An 18963-nucleotide genomic window follows, 5' to 3' on the forward strand; every position below is an offset into this window, starting at 1 on the left:
TAAGAGAATGCCTTGTACACAGTTGACTTCAGAGAAGGTGAAAGGAGGCACTTGGGGCTCCCTCTCCCCCAGGAGGGATATCTAGGTTCTAGCCTCACAAAGCCCTGTGTGGCCTTGGGCAAGTTGCTTAACCTCTCTGGTTTTTCTTTGACAAAATGCTAATCGCCTGCCTGTTTGGCTAGTGAGGAGGAGACAAAAGCACATTGCCAATCTCCGGAGGAGGAGCTTTCAACCTCTAGGGCTCACCTGCAGAGGTTCTGACTTCATCTTTAGGATGAGGCGGGAAACAAGGAGAAGTGGTGAAGGCTTGGACTTTTATTTATTCTGTAAGAGTAGAGGTTTGAGAAGTGGTGGGAATCACCACGTAGCCTGAAGACAGGTCTGGCAGATTTGCTGATGGGGAGGATGCAGAGTGTGAAGGAAGAAGAGGAGTCAGAAATGACTAAAGCTTTGGGCCCTAAGCCCAAGGAGATGGTGCCATTTACTGAAATAGAAAACACTGGGAGGAAGGAGTGAAAAGAGTGAGAAGGGCCCCCTGGGGCAGAAAGCATGCGGCGTTTCTTTATTCTCTTAGAAAGAGTATTGCATCTGTCCTAAAATCCAGACTTCAAGGTTTCCCTCCTCTCCTTCCCCCATTTTTCTTTTCTTGTCTTTCTTCTTCTTCTTCTTTTTTTTTTTTTTTTTTTTCGAGACAGAGTCTCACTTCATTGCCCAGGCTACAGTGAGTGCCGTGGCATCAGCCTCGCTCACAGCAACCTCAAACTCCTGGGCTCAAGCAATCCTCCTGCCTCAGCCTCCCGAGTAGCTGGGACTACGGGCACCTGCCACCATGCCCGGCAAATTTTTTCTACATTAATTGGCCAATTGATTTCTTTCTGTTTATAGTAGAGACAGGGTCTCGCTCTTGCTCAGGCTAGTTTCGAACTCCAGACCTTGAGCAATCCTCCCACCTCAGGCCCCCAGAGTGCTAGCATGACAGGCGTGAGCCATCGAGCCCGCCCTGATTTATTTTCTCTAAATATTTTTTTTGAACTTCCGTAAGCATCTATATTAGCGTCTTACCTGTTCCCCATTGCTGTGAATTTTTGGCGTCTAGGAACCTTGTTGATTTAATCCAGGGCGTCCTCAAACTTTTTAAACGGGGGGCCAGTTCACCGTCCCTCATACCATTGGGAGGGCCGGACTATAGCTTAAAAAAAAAAAAGCAAAACTATGAACAAATGCCGATGCACACTGCACGTATCTTATTTTGAAGTAAAAAAAAAAAGTAACCAGGCAGAAACACCTGTGTGTGGCCCTCGGGCCGTAGTTTGAGGACGCGCCTGGATTTTAATCTTTTTGGGATTGATAATTCGACCCTCTCCTCTCCTCCCCTCCCCTCCCCTCCCCTCCCCTCCCCTCCCCTCCCCTCCCCTCCCCTCCCTCATGAGAGTTGATGAGAACGTCATTGTGTTCTTTTGGCTCTTGAGGCTGCTCCGAAACAGCAGGGACGTCTCCCAGAGTGGGATCTATCTATTCAATGAAAGCGCTCGCCATAAAGCAGGTGCTAATAAGCAAATGTTTCTTGAGTCTGCATCTGGTGAGCGATGGCATTGGAAGCCGAGCTTGTGTGGTTTTGAAATCTCATGGCGTTTTTTGTTTTGTTTTGTTTTGTTTTGTTTGTTTTCACGTACAGGCCCCGTTGCACCTTGCTTGTCACGCGGCCCCAGGCGTGTGACCCGGGGCACCAGTTGCGTGATTCTGGGTAGTCTAGGTGGTCGAATCTGGAGCTCCAAGCCTTGCATAATTAGCAGGTTCTTTCTGCTGCTGGGTGGGTGGTTTTTCATTTCCGGCGTTGGAAGGCTCTTGAAGCGTGTGCGGCCCATGCATCCTCGCCTGGCTCTCGCGCTACCTGTGGGTCGGGCGGGGCTGGTGGCAGTCGCACACCTGTGCAGGTGCTGTGGCTCTCACGTGCCGGAGCGCGGCGCCGGCTCTGCTGCGTCTTTGCAGCCCACCAGCCGCCAGCCGCACGTCCTGGTTTAATCTCTTCCGTGGAGGTTTCCGTGTTCTTTTTAGCAGCCACGGCCTGATGAGCCGAAGGAGGCCAGCCGTGCCTTTGCTTATTTTTTTTTTTTCGGCATATTATGGGGGTACAGATTTTAAGGTTTCAATAAATGCCCCTCCCCCCCCACAAGTCTGAGTTTCCAGCATGACCATCCCCCAGACGGTGCACATCTCACTCATTATGTATGTATATACTCACCCCCCTCCCCCCTGCCCAATACCCTATTGCTGTAGTACCTATGTGTCCACTTAGGTGCTGCTCAGTTAATACCAGTTTGCTGGTGAGTATATGTGGTGCTTGTTTTTCCATTCTTGGGATACTTCACTTAGTAGAATGGGCTACAGCTCTAACCAGGAAAATACAAGAGGTGCTAGATCACCGCTGTTTCTTAGAGCTGAATAGTAAGTACTCCATGGTATACATATACCACATTCTATTAATCCACTCATGAATGGATGGGCACTTGGGTTGTTTCCACAGCCTTGCGATTATGAATTGTGCTGCTACAAACATTCTCGAGTGCGGGTGTCTTTTTTTGTAGAGTGTCATTGGATCTTCAGAAAAGTTTGGCCCTTTTCGTTCTGTGCAGATTTGACTCTCAGATCTTTGAGCCTGTCTTGTCTGACTAGTCCCGGTGGGTTCTTTCATCCTGCTCAGGTGCCAGCCCGGAGCCACACCCCTTGGCCAGGGTCACGTTGGGGCGTGCCGGCTGGGTGCTCCTCGATGGGTTTCCTATTTTTTCTCGCCTTGTTCAGTGGGCTCGTTGGAGGTTTTGCTGGCCAGGCTGTGACAGTGCTTGTCATCGGTAGGCAGATACGCAGTGTATGGTTGCATAGAGCAGAAAGCTGTTGTTATTTATCCTTGCTGGCGAGCAGTTTCTGTTCTGTGTGCTGTGCTGACGGCCCCGCTAAAGTCGTGACCTGAGTTTCTCTATAAGACACGAATTCATTTAAATCAGCCAGGTGTGCTGGCTTTTCTTTTTTCTTTCTTCAGTAATCCCCCTACCTTCTCTTTTGTTTTAGTTCCTCCAACGAATGTTCGCTCCAGCCTTTCTAGTCTTCATATATATATATATACACACACACACACACACCACTTAACATGTGTGTTACTTTCATATACAGACTATTATGCAAGAAAAACAAAAGGGTAAATTCAGGAGTTCTGACATCTCAGACAAGACTTGACTTCGAAGTTTCAGAAAGATATGGAAACTTTTCTTGAAGAGATCTTTCTTCTTCTCTAAACATTTCTTCCTTGTTCTAAATGTGGGCTTCTTTCTACAATTTCAGTCTGTTGAAAATGAGTGTTCTTGACGGTTAGGACTTTAAAATGCAAAGGTGAATTAGGTTTTCTCTCTTGCAAAGTCTCAGTGGAGGTAAGAAGTAGGTGTGAGGCCGGGCGCAGTGGCTCACGCCTGTAATCCCAGCACTCTGGGAGGCCGAGGCGGGCAGATTGCTTGAGGTCAGGAGTTCGAGACCAGCCTGAGCAAGACCCCGTCTCTACTATAAATAGAAATTAATTGGCCAACTAATATATATATATATATAGAGAGAGAGAGAGAGAAAACTTAGCCGGGCATGGTGGCGCATGCCTGTAGTCCCAGCTACATGGGAGGCTGAGGCAGGAGGATCACTTGAGCCCAGGAGTTGGAGTTAGAGTTGGAGGTTGCTGTGAGCTAGGCTGACACCACGGCACTCACTCCAGCCCGGGCAACAGAGTGAGACTCTGTCTCAAAAAAAAAAAAAAAAGCAGGTGGGAGTCAAATGCTGCTGACTTGTTCTGAGAATCAGAACAGCAGGAAAACGATGCTATTTGGGTGTGTCTGCTGCTTTTAATAAAATGCGGACAGGTCTATTGGAACCAGCCACCTATCTACCTGTTTTTATGTTTTAAATGCACAAATAGCTCTAAAAAGGAAAGCTGTGATAACTCATATCACATTGTTTATTAATTTTTTTTTTAGAGACAGAGTCTCACTCTGTCGCCCAGGCTAGAGTGAGTGCCGTGGCATCAGCCTAGCTCACAGCAACCTCAGACTCCTGGGCTCAAGCCATCCTCCTGCCTCAGCCTCCCGGGTAGCTGGGACTACAGGCATGCGCCACCATGCCCGGCTAATATTTTCTATCTATTTTTAGTTGGACAATTAATTTCTTCTTTCTATTTATAGTAGAGACGGGGGTCTCACTCTTGCTCAGGCTGGTCTCGAACTCCTGACCTTGAGCAATCCACTTGCCTCGGCCTCCCAGAATGCTAGGATGACAGGCGTGAGCCACCGTGCCCAGCCTTGTTTATTAATATTTTTGTAGCGCTTTTTAAGGGCTAGCTCATTCAGAACTATAATTCAGTTCTGTCTTCCCGTGAGTGCTTTGCTGCCGGAGTCAGTGGGGTTAACTGTCCCACGAGCATCTATGGCAATGAATTCAACAATACTTTTCCACGTACAAAATGTTGAAAACCGGCTCCCTGCATTGGCACTGTATTACTGGCTCTTTTTTGATACCCTTATAATATTGTCTTTTCAAAAATAAAAAAAATAAAAAATCCTACCAAGTACTACGCTGTATTCACACGAACAAAGATGTGTAGGCATTGCATCGGGTGTTGTGAGTAATCTAGAGATGATTTAGGGGAAGGCGTGTGTAGGTTATATTCAGATGCTACACCTTGATCTAAGGGATTCGAGCATCTGCGGATTTTGGTGCTCACAGGAGGTGAGAATTGGGACAAGGGGTCCTGGAGCCAACCCTGCATGGATATCACGTGACCCCTGAATTTTTTTCATCTTCCTATTTTAGATCCTCTCTCATTCACGGAAGTTTTTCTATGATGAGTGGCAATCTAATTCTGTAGCTTCTCATGGTTCTATAGCCAAAAATAATTTACATATATATATATATATATTCTATATAAGATATGAATTCATTTAAATCAGCCAGGTGCTGGCTTTTCTTTTTTCTTTCTTCACTAATCCCCCTGCCTTCTCTTTTGCTTTAGTTCTTCCAACTAATGTTAGCTTCAGTCTTTTTTTTTTATAAACTACTTAACATGTTTATTACTTTCATATATAGACTATTATGCAAGAAAAATAAAATGGTAAATTCAGGAGTTCAGACATCTTAGACAAGGCTTGACTGTGAAGTTTCAGAAAGATGTGGAAACTTTTCTTTTTTTTCTTTCTTTCTTTTTTTTTTTTTTTTTTTTTTTTTTTTGAGACAGATTCTCACTTTGTTTCCCAGGCTAGAGTGAGTACCGTGGCGCCAGCCTACCTCACAGCAACCTCAAACTCCTGGGCTCAAGCGATCCTCTTGCCTCAGCCTCCCCCCGAGTAGCTGGGACTACAGGCATGCGCCACCATGCCCGGCTCAATTTTCCTATATATATTAGTTGACCAATTAATTTCTTTGTATTTATAGTAGAGACAGGGGCGTCTCACTCTTGCTCAGGCTGCTTTCGAACTCCTGACCTTGAGCGATCCTCCCGCCTCTGCCTCCCAGAGTGCTGGGATGACAGGGGTGAGCCACCACGCCCAGCCTGGAAACTTTTCTTAAAAAAAAAAAAAAAAAAAATCTTCCTTTCTTTTTCTCTAAACATTTCTTCCTTGTTCTAATGCGGGCTTCTTTCTGCAATTTCAGTCTGTTACTAGGTTCAACGTAAGGCATTGCAAAGAATCGCCTCCTGTGGTTTCTTTTATTTGGGTGCCAGGGTATATAGCCCACTGCTTGAACTTGTGCCAGAAGATTCTTCCAAAGAGGTCTCTTCTGCAAGCACTAGGTCGAGGTTTTTTCCTGACCAGTCTGAAGAAGCCTCAGGGCACCTTCTCTTTCCTGGACAACTTTATCTAATGCACCCATGGAATCTGCCACCTTTGCTGACCGCTCTGGACTTGGCATTGGCAGGCTCTGCCGCTTGGCCTCTTGCTCCAGGGTTAAGAAAGAGCATGTTTCTTTCTTTCAGTAGGACATACCAAAGTTTTATGCAAATCTTCATGACTTTTCGTTCCTTCATTGCTGACGACAGGTCCATGGTGCTCCAGATTTTACTTTTCTCTTCTCCCCAATTCTTTGGGTCATCAGAAAAATTCTTCCAGTCCTTTTCTTAATGATGTAGCATGCAGTAATTTGCACTGGTAAAAGGACTGTGACATCTGGTATACTCTTAGGCAACAGACTGAGAGAAAGCCTGCAACCTGTGCTGGCAGGGACCGGAAGAGTTAGCTGAGACTCTTCTACAAACAGTAGCAGAACTGGCCACAGCCATTTTTCACATAATTCCCTTTCTAGCCTTAAGATGAGTATGCTCGATAGCCCAAGGAAGAAGAAGTAGGAGAAGCAGGAGTCGGGATGTTCTGGTTTTCGTTGATATTTTGTTGTCTGTTGACATTGTGTTGTAGTCTGCAGGCCCATCTTGTCAGTCCCTTGTGTTTTCAGGGAAGGAACAAGACATTGCAGTGGGCTCTGACATTTCTGCTCCTTTCTCAGATATCTGTGCATCTGTTAATAGCCACTGTCGAACGTGGGAGCCTCTTTTCAGCCTTTCTCATGATCTGTTTTTTGAGACAGAGTCTCACTGTGTTGCCCAGGGTTGGGGTGCCATGGTGTCAGCCTAGCTCACAGCAACCTCCAACTCCTGGGCTCAAGCGATCCTCCTGCCTCAGCCTCCTCCCGAGTAGCTGGGACTACAGGAATGCGCCACCATGCCCGGCTAATTTTTAAAATTTTTTTGTATATATATTTTTAGTTGGCCAATTAATTTCTTTCTATTTTAAGTAGAGACGGGGTCTCGCGCTTGCTCAGGCTGGTCTCGAACCCCTGAGCTCGAGCGATCCTCCTGCCTCGGCCTCCCAGAATGCTGGGATGACAGGCATGAGCCACTGCGCCCGGCCCCCATGATCTTTGTTTGATCTTCTTCTTCAGGGACTTGCTGTGTGGGGTGGCAGTGGCCTCTCTGAACACAGCTCCCTGTGCCTGTCCCCTCCTGTCCGGGCTCTTCACGGTCACCCGGAGTGCTGCTTCAGAGGGCTGCCTAGGCTTCTGCCCTTTTTTTTTTTGGGTCTTGATAATAAATCAAGCTGTGTCTTCCTGAAGCCTGGGACAGGTATCTGACTTGGCCTGGTATTCCCCTCTTTGACGGTCAAAAGCCCTTTGGTACAGTTACGTGTTTGTGGTGGACCCTTACTACTTTGCTCCTTTTGTGCTGATGAGACCCCGGTCCGTGGGGACAGTTCCTCGTCTTGTTCCCTGCGCCTTCCAGAGATGAGCTTGATGCCAGAGCAAGCCGGCGATGCCTGTAGCTAACCTGAGACCTCTGGACTCTCCGCTCGTTGAAACCCCCTCACTTCTTAGAGCAGTCTGCTTCTGTGACAGCTTTTAGGTCTGTATCGGGAGCATGCCATTTACTTCTTCTCTGGGATATTCCCAAGGTGGTGTCACCAAACCGCCTTCCCCTTTCATTGTTTTACTTCCGTTTCCACCGGAGCATGGTTCGGCATCAGCCGATGTTTTATTACGATTTCCAAACCACTCGGCCTGCCCAAGATGATGATTTTTTTCCGGGCTCACATCCAGGGAGCTGGAGTGCTTTCTGTGTGCAAAGCCCGGCGCCGGGCATACCGTGGACTCTCTTGTGATTCTGCGTAAGGACAGCCTTTCTTCCGACTGTCAGCAATGCTTTCTTCAGTGTCTGGCGCTTAGAACTCGGAGCACTGCTTTTGGAGCTTGCTGCAGTTCAGCTTGAGTTCAGGAAGTATCAAGCCTTTCCTTCCTTTTTCCTGTTTGAGGCAAGAAACGCTGTTGACTTGTTTGTTGCACACTGGTTTATTTTTAGAGCGGTTCCCAGAAAAGGCAATTATATTAAAAATCAGTTATCATTGTATGCTAATGACAGGTCTCCATTAAGAAAATATATATTAGTGGTTTTCGGGATAGGGGCAAGACTGTGGAGTTTCTGAGAATTTTTGCGTGGCTTCACATTGAAACAGAAAATTTAGTAGACATTTAGTACTCTGTTGCATGGTCATAGAACCACATGTCTTTGTCTTATAATATCATTAGGGTCTAGCCAAAAGCCTGTTGAAATCCAAACGCCAAGGGATCTATTTAAAAAAATAAAAAAAGGAAAGGAAGACGATTTAGTAAACTTGGTTGAATGTTACTTATGTTAGTTCTTCCTATTAGAGTAACAAACCTAATAGACACTTTCTTATACTCTTATGCCTGCTCCATCCTCCGTACCCAAGTCTGGTGCATCTATAACATCTATTATTATTCTCAGTCATGGTAGACCCAAGTATATAGCTCAAAAGATTTTAACATTAGAGATACAGTGGCCTGTTACGTATGGGACATATTCAGAACTGTGACAGCAAGTCACTCCATCCCAAAGTTAACTAATAACTCTTTTTCTTTTTTTTTTTATAAATTAAATAAATAATATAACTACTTCTCATATTTTTTCTTTACTCTTTATGGGGATGAGATTTGCCAGAAACTCTTTTCTTTTACGACGATGCTTCCTGGTGGGCTCGCTCAGGAATTCCCAGGGACTTAACCACAAACCGCGTGGTTGACCTTCCATTCTCTTAACGATCTCGCCGACGCCAGCCGGCCGCTACTCGAGGTGACCGTGCGCGGGTACAGTGACTTGCAGGCCACGAGCTCCCGCACCCAAACCCCCAGGACTCCTTTCCCTTCTAAGCCTTTCCGCCAGCCCGCGGGATTTCAGGTGGTCTTGGAGACGGCGCTCGGGTGCCAGCTCTTGAATACAGCCACCTGTTCCCGTCACCGAGGCTTGTCCTCTGGGCGTGGCTTTCCGAGTGGCAGGCAGCCGGGCTTGTGCTCCCTGGAGGAAGAACGGCCGGGGAGGGTGCTCTGATCTTTAACATCTAACATGGGGCTGCGAGTGTACCGCGTTTCCCCAAAAATAAGACAGGCTCTTCTATTTATTTTTCCTCAAGAAGACACCCTAGTAGGGCTTATTTTCAGGAGATGTGTTATTTTTTTTAAGGATGGTACAACCATCTACATTTACTCAAACAGAGTGAAGTCGTCTTCTTCTGGAACATTATCCTCACTCTCCAGACCCCGAATCCCATCCTGAATGTCTTGCGACTCTGTTTCCTTTAGAACCACTGGCCCCGATCTCTCCTGTGGAGCACTAGAGCTCTCACGGGGCGGATGAGAAGGGCTGCTCGTGTTCTTTCCCGCTCCGCGACGACATACATGGGTTGTGCAGATGCGCTGGGCAGCCACGCCCGTCACTAGGGCTTATTTTTATAGCCACGCCCATCACTAGGGCTGATTTTCATAGCCACGCCCATCACTAGGGCTGATTTTCATAGCCACGCCCATCACTAGGGCTGATTTTCATAGCCACGCCCATCACTAGGGCTGATTTTCATAGCCACGCCTGTCACTAGGGCTGATTTTCCGGGTAGGGCTTCTATTGCGCACATGCTTAGAAACCCTGCTGGGTCTTATTTTCGGGGAAACATGGTAGGGGTAGGTCTTGAGTGGAAAAACTGTGTTGTGGTGGGACAGACCCAGGAGAGGGGAGAGTGAGGGAGAAGTGAGGTCAGGCTTAATTGTTGCGTCAATTGACGAGCCCATCCCTGTTGGAGCTTTTGCGTTGGGGTGGACTTTACCTATGTCCAGGTGCTGTCCCGGCCGTTGTGGTCACCGGTGCTCTGACCATGAGCGAGTCCCCATATGAGAAGTGAGGTTTCCTCATCTTCATCCTTCTGAGAATAATTCTTTTAATAACTGAGCCCTTTTGTATGATGAAAAGCAGTCCATTTTTGAAGGAAATAATCATGTTTTACATTTTTGGGGTAAATGTCTCATTGGGTCTTTTTTGTTTGTTTTGTTTTCTGTTTTGTTTTGGGTTTTTTTGAGACAGAGCCTCGCTTTGTTGTCCAGGCTAGATAGAGTGAGTGCCGTGGCATCAGCCTAGCTCACAGCAACCTCAGACTCCTGGGCTCAAGCAATCCTCCTGCCTCAGCGTCCCGAGTAGCTGGGACTACAGGCATGCGCCACCACGCCCGGCTGATTTTTTCTATATATATATATTAGTTGGCCAGTTAATTTCTTTCTATTTATAGTAGAGACGGGGTCTCGCTCTTGCTCAGACTGAGTTTCCAACTCCTGACCTCGAGCAATCCGCCCGCCTCGGCCTCCCAGAGCGCCAGGATGACAGGCGTGAGCCACCGCACCCGGCTGAAATGTCTCTTTGTTGCCTAACGCTGTTATCACTCAGGTGGCCTTGCAGGTAATGAGCTGGGATCGCAGGTGCATGAACAAGAGGGCAAGGGAGAACACGCCACAGATGTGGAAGCTCTTTGGCTACGTGCAAGTTCCCTAGGGTGCCATCCACGGTTATCCAGAACAAGCTGGGCTCGGAGCCTGCTTAGGGCGGCTGTTAATGTCAGTGGAGATCTTATCCAGCCAGCAGGGCCTGTTGGGGAAGGTTCCAGGCAGCCCGATGAGCTCTTGAGCAGGCAGTTGCTTTGTGGTTATAGGCCATCGTTCCAAGTTAACTACTGTGTTTCCCCGAAAATAAGACCTGCCTGTAAAATGAACCCCAGCAGGATTTCTAAGCACGCGCACAATAGAAGCCCTACCCCGAAAATCAGACCTAGTGGTGGGCGTGGCTATGAAAATCAGCCCTAGTGGTGGGCGTGGCTATGAAAATAAGCCCTAGTGATGGGCGTAGCTGCGCAGCGCATCTGCACAACCCATGCGTGTCGTCGCGGAGCGGGAAAGAACACGAGCAGCCCTTCTCATCCGCCCCGTGAGAGCTCTAGTGCTCCACAGGAGAGATCGGGGCCAGTGGTTCTAAAGGAAACAGAGTCGCAAGACATTCAGGATGGGATTCGGGGTCTGGAGAGTGAGGATGATGTTCCAGAAGAAGATGACTTCACTCTATTTGAATCAATGGAGATGGTTTTACCGTAGTTAAAAACAATAACACATGCCCTGAAAATGTGCCCTAGGGTGTCTTCTTGAGCAAAAATAAATAGAAGAGCCTGTCTTATTTTCGGGGAAACACGGTATGTAAGTCTCAGCCTTTAAAACAACCCCGTTCATTATTTTCGGAGTGACGACTCCTCCTTTCCTGCTCGCTCGCTCTCTCTGCACGGCCGCCGTCAGGCTCACGATCGAACATTCAAAATGACCGTTCCGCTCCCAACAGTGCAGAACACGGCATCTCTAATAACCTCCTTTGTAGCCACAGTAACTGCCTGTGTATTTCTAATCAAATAAACTATGTCTTAAGTATCTGTCAGAAGGTACCATCAAAAACAAATAAACCACAGACATCTGCCTTAATCAGCCAAAGATTGTTTTGATCCAGAAGCTGGAGGAAAAAAAAAATAATGATATGTGTTAGGTGAGGACTTTTAACGATTATTTTTTTCCCAGAGAAAAAAATAAAAATATATTAAGCCTTTGAAAAGGACAGTGGGTAGTGCTTAACAATCTCCTAGTGAGTAGCACCTAACTCTATCCGCTCCTGAGTTCTGCAGGTGAACCTCTAAAAGTCTCTAGCTAGTTTTCCAGTTAATATTCCTTTTTTTTTAGATTCTGTGATCGTTGCAAGCGTGACTGCTTGCTTAATGACCTTAATCTAGGGGAAGAAACTTGAGCAACTAACATAGTCTCTTTTAATGTCTAATATCAGAGGCCGTGGAGTAAAAGCTTACATGATTGGACTCTCCTGAATATCTTTAGGAGATAATGTAGTAGATATTCTGATTCCAATTACAGCCTTACGTACAATTGCCATAAAGTTTAGCCTGCAAAAACATAATCGTTCTATAAGCATGTTACCAAGCAACAGAATGATTTCGTATCTTTGTTCTCTTCTGCCTCCTACCTACCCACCCCTGCGTTTCTGTTGCATAACCCCTACGCAGATGACAGTTTTGGGGGAAAAGAAACAAAACATGTTACTTATTTAATATTAATTTGCAAAATTGCATGGTCAAGTTCATTATTTCACTGTCTACGTTGACTCACACCGGTCACCATTATTAAATGTTATCCCCAAAAGTTAAGAAATATTAATACCTACGTTAGTGCCTTTAAGACTTTTGTTTCTCCTCTATCAAGTATTTTGAAGGGGAAATTAGCTTTGGAATCTGAAGGGGAGGGGAGGGTGACGAGGACTATTTGAATGACAAGCATAGTGCTACGTTGCTAACATAAGATCATCGCATCAACCGTGTTGATGGATAAATAACTCAGTGGATAAATAGCTTGCCTGGTGTCACGTCCAAATGCCTTAATCTGAATGTGAGCATAGAGCTGACTACAAAGGCTAATTCTTTTCCCCTGCAGTCTGCCTCTCTGATTTCATAATAAGAATAACAGCTAGGATTTTTGCATGCGTGTGAGGCCCTGTCCCAAGTGCTCTCCACGTGTGTTGTCTCATGTGATCCCCACAAAACCCATGGAAGAGAGTAGGCAGCTTAAGCTTAATGACTAAGTAACTTGTCTAGAGTAACCATAGACCTAACCCGCCTCTCTCACTCTGTAACGCCTTCCCTGATCATATTCTGCATTTTCAGTATTACCGATTACCATGTTACCATGACTGTAAGGGGAGTCCTGTTTATTAAGTGGTCGATCGTTTGTTGTGTTTAAAATCCTACCTTAAAAGTAACAGGCGGAATTGGCCGGGTATGGTGACGCACGCCTGTAATCCTAGCACTCTGGGAGGCCGAGGCGGGAGGATCGCTCGAGGTCAGGAGTTCGAAACCAGCCTGAGCAAGAGTGAGACCCCCCCCTCTCTACTAAAAAAAATAGAAAAGAAATTAATTGGACAACTAAAAATATATAGAAAATATTAGCCGGGCATGGTGGCGCATGCCTGTGGTTCCCAGCTACTCGGGAGGCTGAGGCAGGAGGATCGCCAGGAGGTTGCTGTGAGCGAGGCTGACCCCACGGCACTCTAGCCCGGGCAACACAGTGAGACTCTGTCTCAAAAAAAACCACACACACACACAAAAGTAATAGGCAAAATTAATTTGAACACCCAACACGTCCAAAATATCATACATTTAGCATGTCATCAAAATAAAAGATTACGGATGAGATTTTTTTACTTCCTACATTTCTTTCTTTCATGTCTTGGGCTTTTGCTTGGGGTCCCGTCACATGGCAGGAGAGTGTTGCCCGGTGCAACGGGGGACTGATGCTGAGATCGTTGTCACAGCATCTTTTACAGGCATGCGCCACCAGGCCCGGCTGATTTTCTCTCTATATATATTAGTTGGCCAATTAATTTCTTTCTATTTATAGTAGAGACGGGGTCTCGCTCTTGCTCAGGCTGGTCTCGAACTCCTTAAGCTGAAGCTTAAGGCTTTCAGCGCATTCCGACTGCATAGAGAATATGGGTTCAACTTGCTTATGGTTTCTCCCCACCTGGCCCTGCCTCTTCGTGTTTTATGCTCCACCTGTTTACTGTCACTGGTGCTCACGTTGCAGGGAATGCCAAGTGCATCCTTCCCTGCGGGGCTCTGTTCCTGCTCTCCCCTTGTTGGGGTTACGCTGTCCTTTTTCTTTCCTTATGTATCGTGGAGATCTCAGCCGGGCATCTCCTTGACAGTCCTTCTCCGGGCATTCGGCGTCAGACACCACCAGCTGTTGTCATGGCGTCACTGGCAGTGGCAGCAGCAGCAATGAGAATAGCTGGCCCTTGTTTTCGGCTCTTACCGTGTTTCCCCCAAAATAAGACCTACCCATAAAACAAGCACTAGCAGGATTTCTGAGCATTTGCGCCATTGAAGCTCTATCCCGAAAATAAGACCTCCCCATCAAATAAGCCCTAGCAGGATTTCTGAGCATGTGCGCAGTAGAAGCCCTACCCCGAAAATCAGCCCTGGTGACGGGCGTGGCTATGATAATCAGCCCTGGTGATGGGCGTGGCTGTGAAAATCAGCCCTGGTGATGGGTGTGGCTATGAAAATCAGCCCTAGTGATGGGCGTGGCTATGAAAATCAGCCCTGGTGATGGGCGTGGCTATGATAATCAGCCCTAGTGATGGGCGTGGCTGTGAAAATCAGCCCTGGTGATGGCCGTGGCTATGATAATCAGCCCTAGTGATGGGCGTGGCTATGAAAATCAGCCCTAGTGACGGGCGTGGCTGCGCAGCGCATCTGCACAACCCGTGCATGTCGTCGCGGAGCGGGAAAGAACACGAGCAGCCCTTCTCATCCGCTCCGTGAGAGCTCTAGTGCTCCACAGGAGAGATCGGGGCCAGTGGTTCTAAAGGAAACAGAGTCGCAAGACATTCAGGATGGGATTCGGGGTCTGGAGAGTGAGGATGATGTTCCAGAAGAAGATGACTCAACTCTATTTGAATCAATGTAGACAGTTATACCGCACTTAAAACAAAACAAAACAAAACTCACATCCCCTGAAAATAAGCCCTGGGGTGTCTTCTTGAGGAAAAATAAATATAAGAGCCTGTCTTATTTTCCGAGAAACACGGTACTACATGCCGCCTATTGTTCTTTCGTCTTATTCACCCAGCAGGTGAATTCCACCAGCCGTGGAGCCGAGACACTGTCATTATCTCCATTGCATTGACAATGAAACCGAAGCACAGAGCATTCTATCGGAGTCAATTCTGTCACTTACTCGTCTTATTTTCTTCCTCACCCTTACCACGACTTGTAATTATCTTGCTCCGCTGTAGAAAACGAGTCCCCGAGAGAGAGAGGGGGGACCTTATCTTATGTTCTGCTGTTTCCACAGCATTTTAAAACATGCCTGCCAGGTGGTGGGCAGTTAAAGTATGTTGCATGAACCGACCAAAGAGCAATGGGACCGACTGACCGGATTGGGATATTTATAGGAATGAGAGGCAGAAAATTTCAGAGATACTACCACCTCTGCTGTCGTTGTGCCAGGAGGTCGAAAGCCTTTCGCTTGAATAGCCGTTGAGCATTTTTTTTCTTCCTTTGCTACGTGGTCTTGCGTGCAGGTGAGCCCGTGACCGTGAACCCGGGCAGAAGAGGGAAGGAAGACTGTGCATAGGTCGGCCCACTCGGTATTCCCTGGCAGCTCTTGGGAACAGATTTACAGTCACCGCTTATTTTCTTCAGAAATGTGGAAATTTAGCCACGATCACAAAGCACCAGTTGACTTCGTGACTCAGTTTTGGCTGCGGATTAAGTTAAGGCAACTGTTCTCGTGAAAAAAAAATATCTTCGGAAAGTCTCAAGTAGGGAGTTTTTTTTTGTTTTGTTTTGTTTTTCTAATTTCTCTGCTCTTCTGAACAGATGGGATATTGATCTTTTTCCCCCCCTACCCGAGGCTTGGTACCCAGTGGATACTAATTGCACAGGATTTTAGAGCTGAAAGGGAAATGTCCTGTTACTAGCCTGGCTTCCTCATTTTACAAGAGAATATGACCCCCCAGGGGTGGAGTGGGTTGTGCTGGGTCAGGTGATTGGCAGAATTACCAGAACTCACCTCACAGCTTCTAGGCGAGTTAAATGATCAAACACTACTGGGGACAGTGAACACTTGCTCACTTTGGAGTCACAGTTAGGATGCTCACACTCCAGCATCTTATGTTTTCTTTTTCTTTTTCTTTTTTAGACAGAATCTCACTCTGTCGCCTGGGCTAGAGTGCCGTGGCATCAGCCTAGCTCACAGCAACCTAAAACCTCTGGGCTCAAGCGATCCTTCTGCCTCAGCCTCCCGAGCAAATGGGACTCCAGGCATGCGCCACCATGCCCGGCTAAATTTTTTCTATATATTTTTAGTTGGCCAATTAATTTCTTTCTATTTATAGTAGAGATGGGGTCTCGCTCTTGCTCAGGCTGGTTTCGAACTCCTGACCTTGAGCGATCCAACCACCTAGGCCTCCCGGAGTGCTAGGATGACAGGTGTGAGCCACTGTGCCCGGCCTCTTATGTTTTCTTGATAATGAAAATCATTGCTGGGAGCTGAAATGGTCTCCAAGACATTGTTGCTTATATATATTTTTGTGTTACTTTGTATATATTTTTGTATTATATTTTATATATTTTGTATATATGTTTTTGTATTACTTTGTATATATTTTTGTATTATATTTTATATATTTTGTATATATTTTTTGTATTACTTTGTAATACAAAGTAGCTTCCTTTTGTTAGCATATTCAGTAGTGAAAACTGGCACGTGACTGCTGATTTCTCTCTACTGAAATTCTTGGCCATTCAGGACTCTGGAAATAGCATTTGGTCCTTTTATCAGTGGGAGTGCAGAATTCTGCCTGATCGTATATCTCTGGTTTGGTGTGTGCTCAGGAAATAGTTATTTTATCATGAGTTGAAATAAACCACAATTCAGAAAACAAAACTGCTCCTCTGCTCAAGGGGAAAAAAAAATAAGGAGCAGAATATCACAAACATGTGATGTGGAACTTTCAGTATAGCTAGAATTCTGAATTGCTGAATCATTGTCTATTCCATTTGGCATAAATAAGGACAAGTCTTTTCCTTGCTCGTTTCGACAAAAGCCAGACCAGAATCGTATATTCTGAGACGCTGGTTTGCTTCTGGCCACTTTTAAGAAGTGTTATGGACCTTGGAGAGCAAAAAACTTAGACATCCCAGAAGCCACTGTACAAATAAATGTGCTTTTGTGGAGAAAGAGGTTTGCTCAGTTCAGCTGCACGCAGCGACGGATGTGTGAATGTGTCTGCTTATTTGCTCTGGGGAACTTTTAATTTAAGACTAATAATGGTATTAGCCTCTTTGTGCAATGGGAGATGTCCCACTGAGCACCAGGGCCATCGGGGAGGAATGCCTGAGCGATTCTTCTAGAGAATCCACAAGGTGAGGAAGGGAGTGCAGTGGCTGGTGCCGTTAACACCCTTGGTTTGGGTGTCTGTCCTTGGGCCGTTTGGAGATGCCTCCAAGAGCTTGGAAATTTGGAGACACTGGAGCGGGTCTTCTCACTTCTTTGAGAGGCTACCACGTGACGGGAGCCAAGTCACCTGCAAGGAGGCCAGGTGGGTTCCGAGGTCTGCAGATGTCTAATCTGGAAGACGAAATACCAGTTTGAATTTGTGGAGGAAGGCAGTCAGGAAAGGGGTGTGACCCGTAGAGTGAAATGTCGTCAGCACGAAGCTCAGCTCTTTTGGAAAGGGAGAGGTGTTAGAGAACAGGCTTGAAGCGTCTTGGCCCTGTTGCCAACCTATTCCAGCAGTCTTTGAAGATTGGGGTCCTATGGGTACGTCTCCCCCTTTTTTCATGGGACTGGGTGCGGCAGGCTGGTGCTTGCCTGATGCCGTGAGATTCTATCTCATCCCACCGCTCGTGAGTGACAGCTTCCGTGCTCTCAGACACCCTGTCACTTGGTCATGTAACTTTCAACATGGGCCCTGCTACCAGTCTTGAATTGATTATGGGATTTCAGTTATTATTCTAGTCCCTATGACAGTTCATTCATCATCATCAATTTACTCACGGTTTTATGCAATGCATACATCAATCTTACAGGCTTGGATAACCTCTGCCTACCAAAAAGAGAGGGATCTAGGCTGGGCACGGTGGCTCACGCTTGTCATCCTAGCACTCTGGGAGGCTGAGGCGGGAGGATCGCTCAAGCTCAGGAGTTCGAGACCAGCCTGAGCAAGAGCGAGACCCCTGTCTCTACTAAAAACAGAAAGAAATCAATTGGCCAACTAAAAATATATAGAAAAAAATGAGCCGGGCATGGTGACACATGCCTGTAAGTCCCAGCTACTCGGGAGGCTGAGGCAGGAGGATTGCTTGAGCCCAGGAGTCGGAGGTTGCTGTGAGCGAGGCTGACGCCACGGCACTCTAGCCCGGGCAACAGAGTGAGACTCTTCTCTCAAAACAACAAACAAAAGAAATTGTGGAAGGTTGATACACTTCTATATTTGATGAGTAAAATCTCAGTCGTATAAAAGTAAGGGCAAAAGCTTACACTGTGTCTGAAACATGGAGTGGTGGTGACAGACCAGGTCACTGACCCTGTGATGACCATGGGCAGAGGTGCTAATGGGTCTCAGAGTGTGAAGTGGGTGTGACAGTTCTCACCTGGAGCCAGGTGACCTCCAGGATGATGAGGATGAAATGTGACTCTCACCCCTCCCCGCCCCTCCCACTTGGAGGGCTGTCCCTGGCTGGCTGCCAGGCAGACCAGGAGCTCCAGGCTTCTTCCCTGGCACGTGGGGCCTCCCCGATCTAGCCGGCGTGGTGTCCCGCCCCGCTCTGCCTCACCTCTCTGTGTGTGCCTCAGCCACCCACGCTGCCCTGCCTGCACCCCTGCACCGCCTCTCCCCTCTCACCCTGGCCCCCTGTGCCCACGCCTTGCAGAACCGCCCCAGTGATTTTCCAGTGTTTTTTTTTTTTTTTTTGAGACAGAGTCTTGCTTTGTTGCCCGGGCTAGAGTGAGTGCCATGGCGTCAGCCTAGCTCACAGCAACCTCAAACTCCTGGGCTCAAAAGATCCTCCTGCCTCAGCGTCCTCCTGAGTAGCTGGGACTACAGGAATGTGCCACCACGCCCGGCTAATTTTTTTCTATATATATATATATATATATATATATATATATATATATATATATATATATATATATATATTAGTTGGCCAATTGATTTCTTTCTAGTTTTAGTAGAGATGGGGGTCTCGCTCTTGCTCAGGCGGGTCTCGAACTCCTGACCTTGAGCGATCCTCCCGCCTCGGCCTCCCAGAGTGCTAGGATGACAGGCGGGAGCCACCAAGCCCGGCCTAATTTTCCGGTTTCTGGTTTCCGGTTTCTGGTTTCCGGTTTATAGTCACCAAACCCCACAGGCAAGCTTTGCATGTGCCGTTTGTCGCCAGCACTTGGCTATCTGGACCGTCTTTTTTTTTTTTTTTTTTTTTTTTTATCAGTGGGTGGAGCAGCGTTTGC

At 46.9% G+C, this 18963-nt stretch overlaps 1 protein-coding gene and 1 pseudogene across 3 annotated transcripts in view; one reads left to right on the forward strand and one right to left on the reverse strand.

Annotated features, from left to right (window-relative positions):
- The window catches only part of ATP8A1 (ATPase phospholipid transporting 8A1), a 231557-nt gene that overhangs the window by 16903 nt on the left and 195691 nt on the right, over window positions 1–18963 (forward strand). The gene's annotated exons all lie outside the window — the stretch shown is intronic.
- LOC142864715 (large ribosomal subunit protein uL29m-like) lies at window positions 5259–8934 on the reverse strand (annotated as a pseudogene).

The sequence above is a fragment of the Microcebus murinus genome, chromosome 26 (assembly GCF_040939455.1).
Source record: "Microcebus murinus isolate Inina chromosome 26, M.murinus_Inina_mat1.0, whole genome shotgun sequence".
Classification (NCBI taxonomy): domain Eukaryota; kingdom Metazoa; phylum Chordata; class Mammalia; order Primates; family Cheirogaleidae; genus Microcebus; species Microcebus murinus.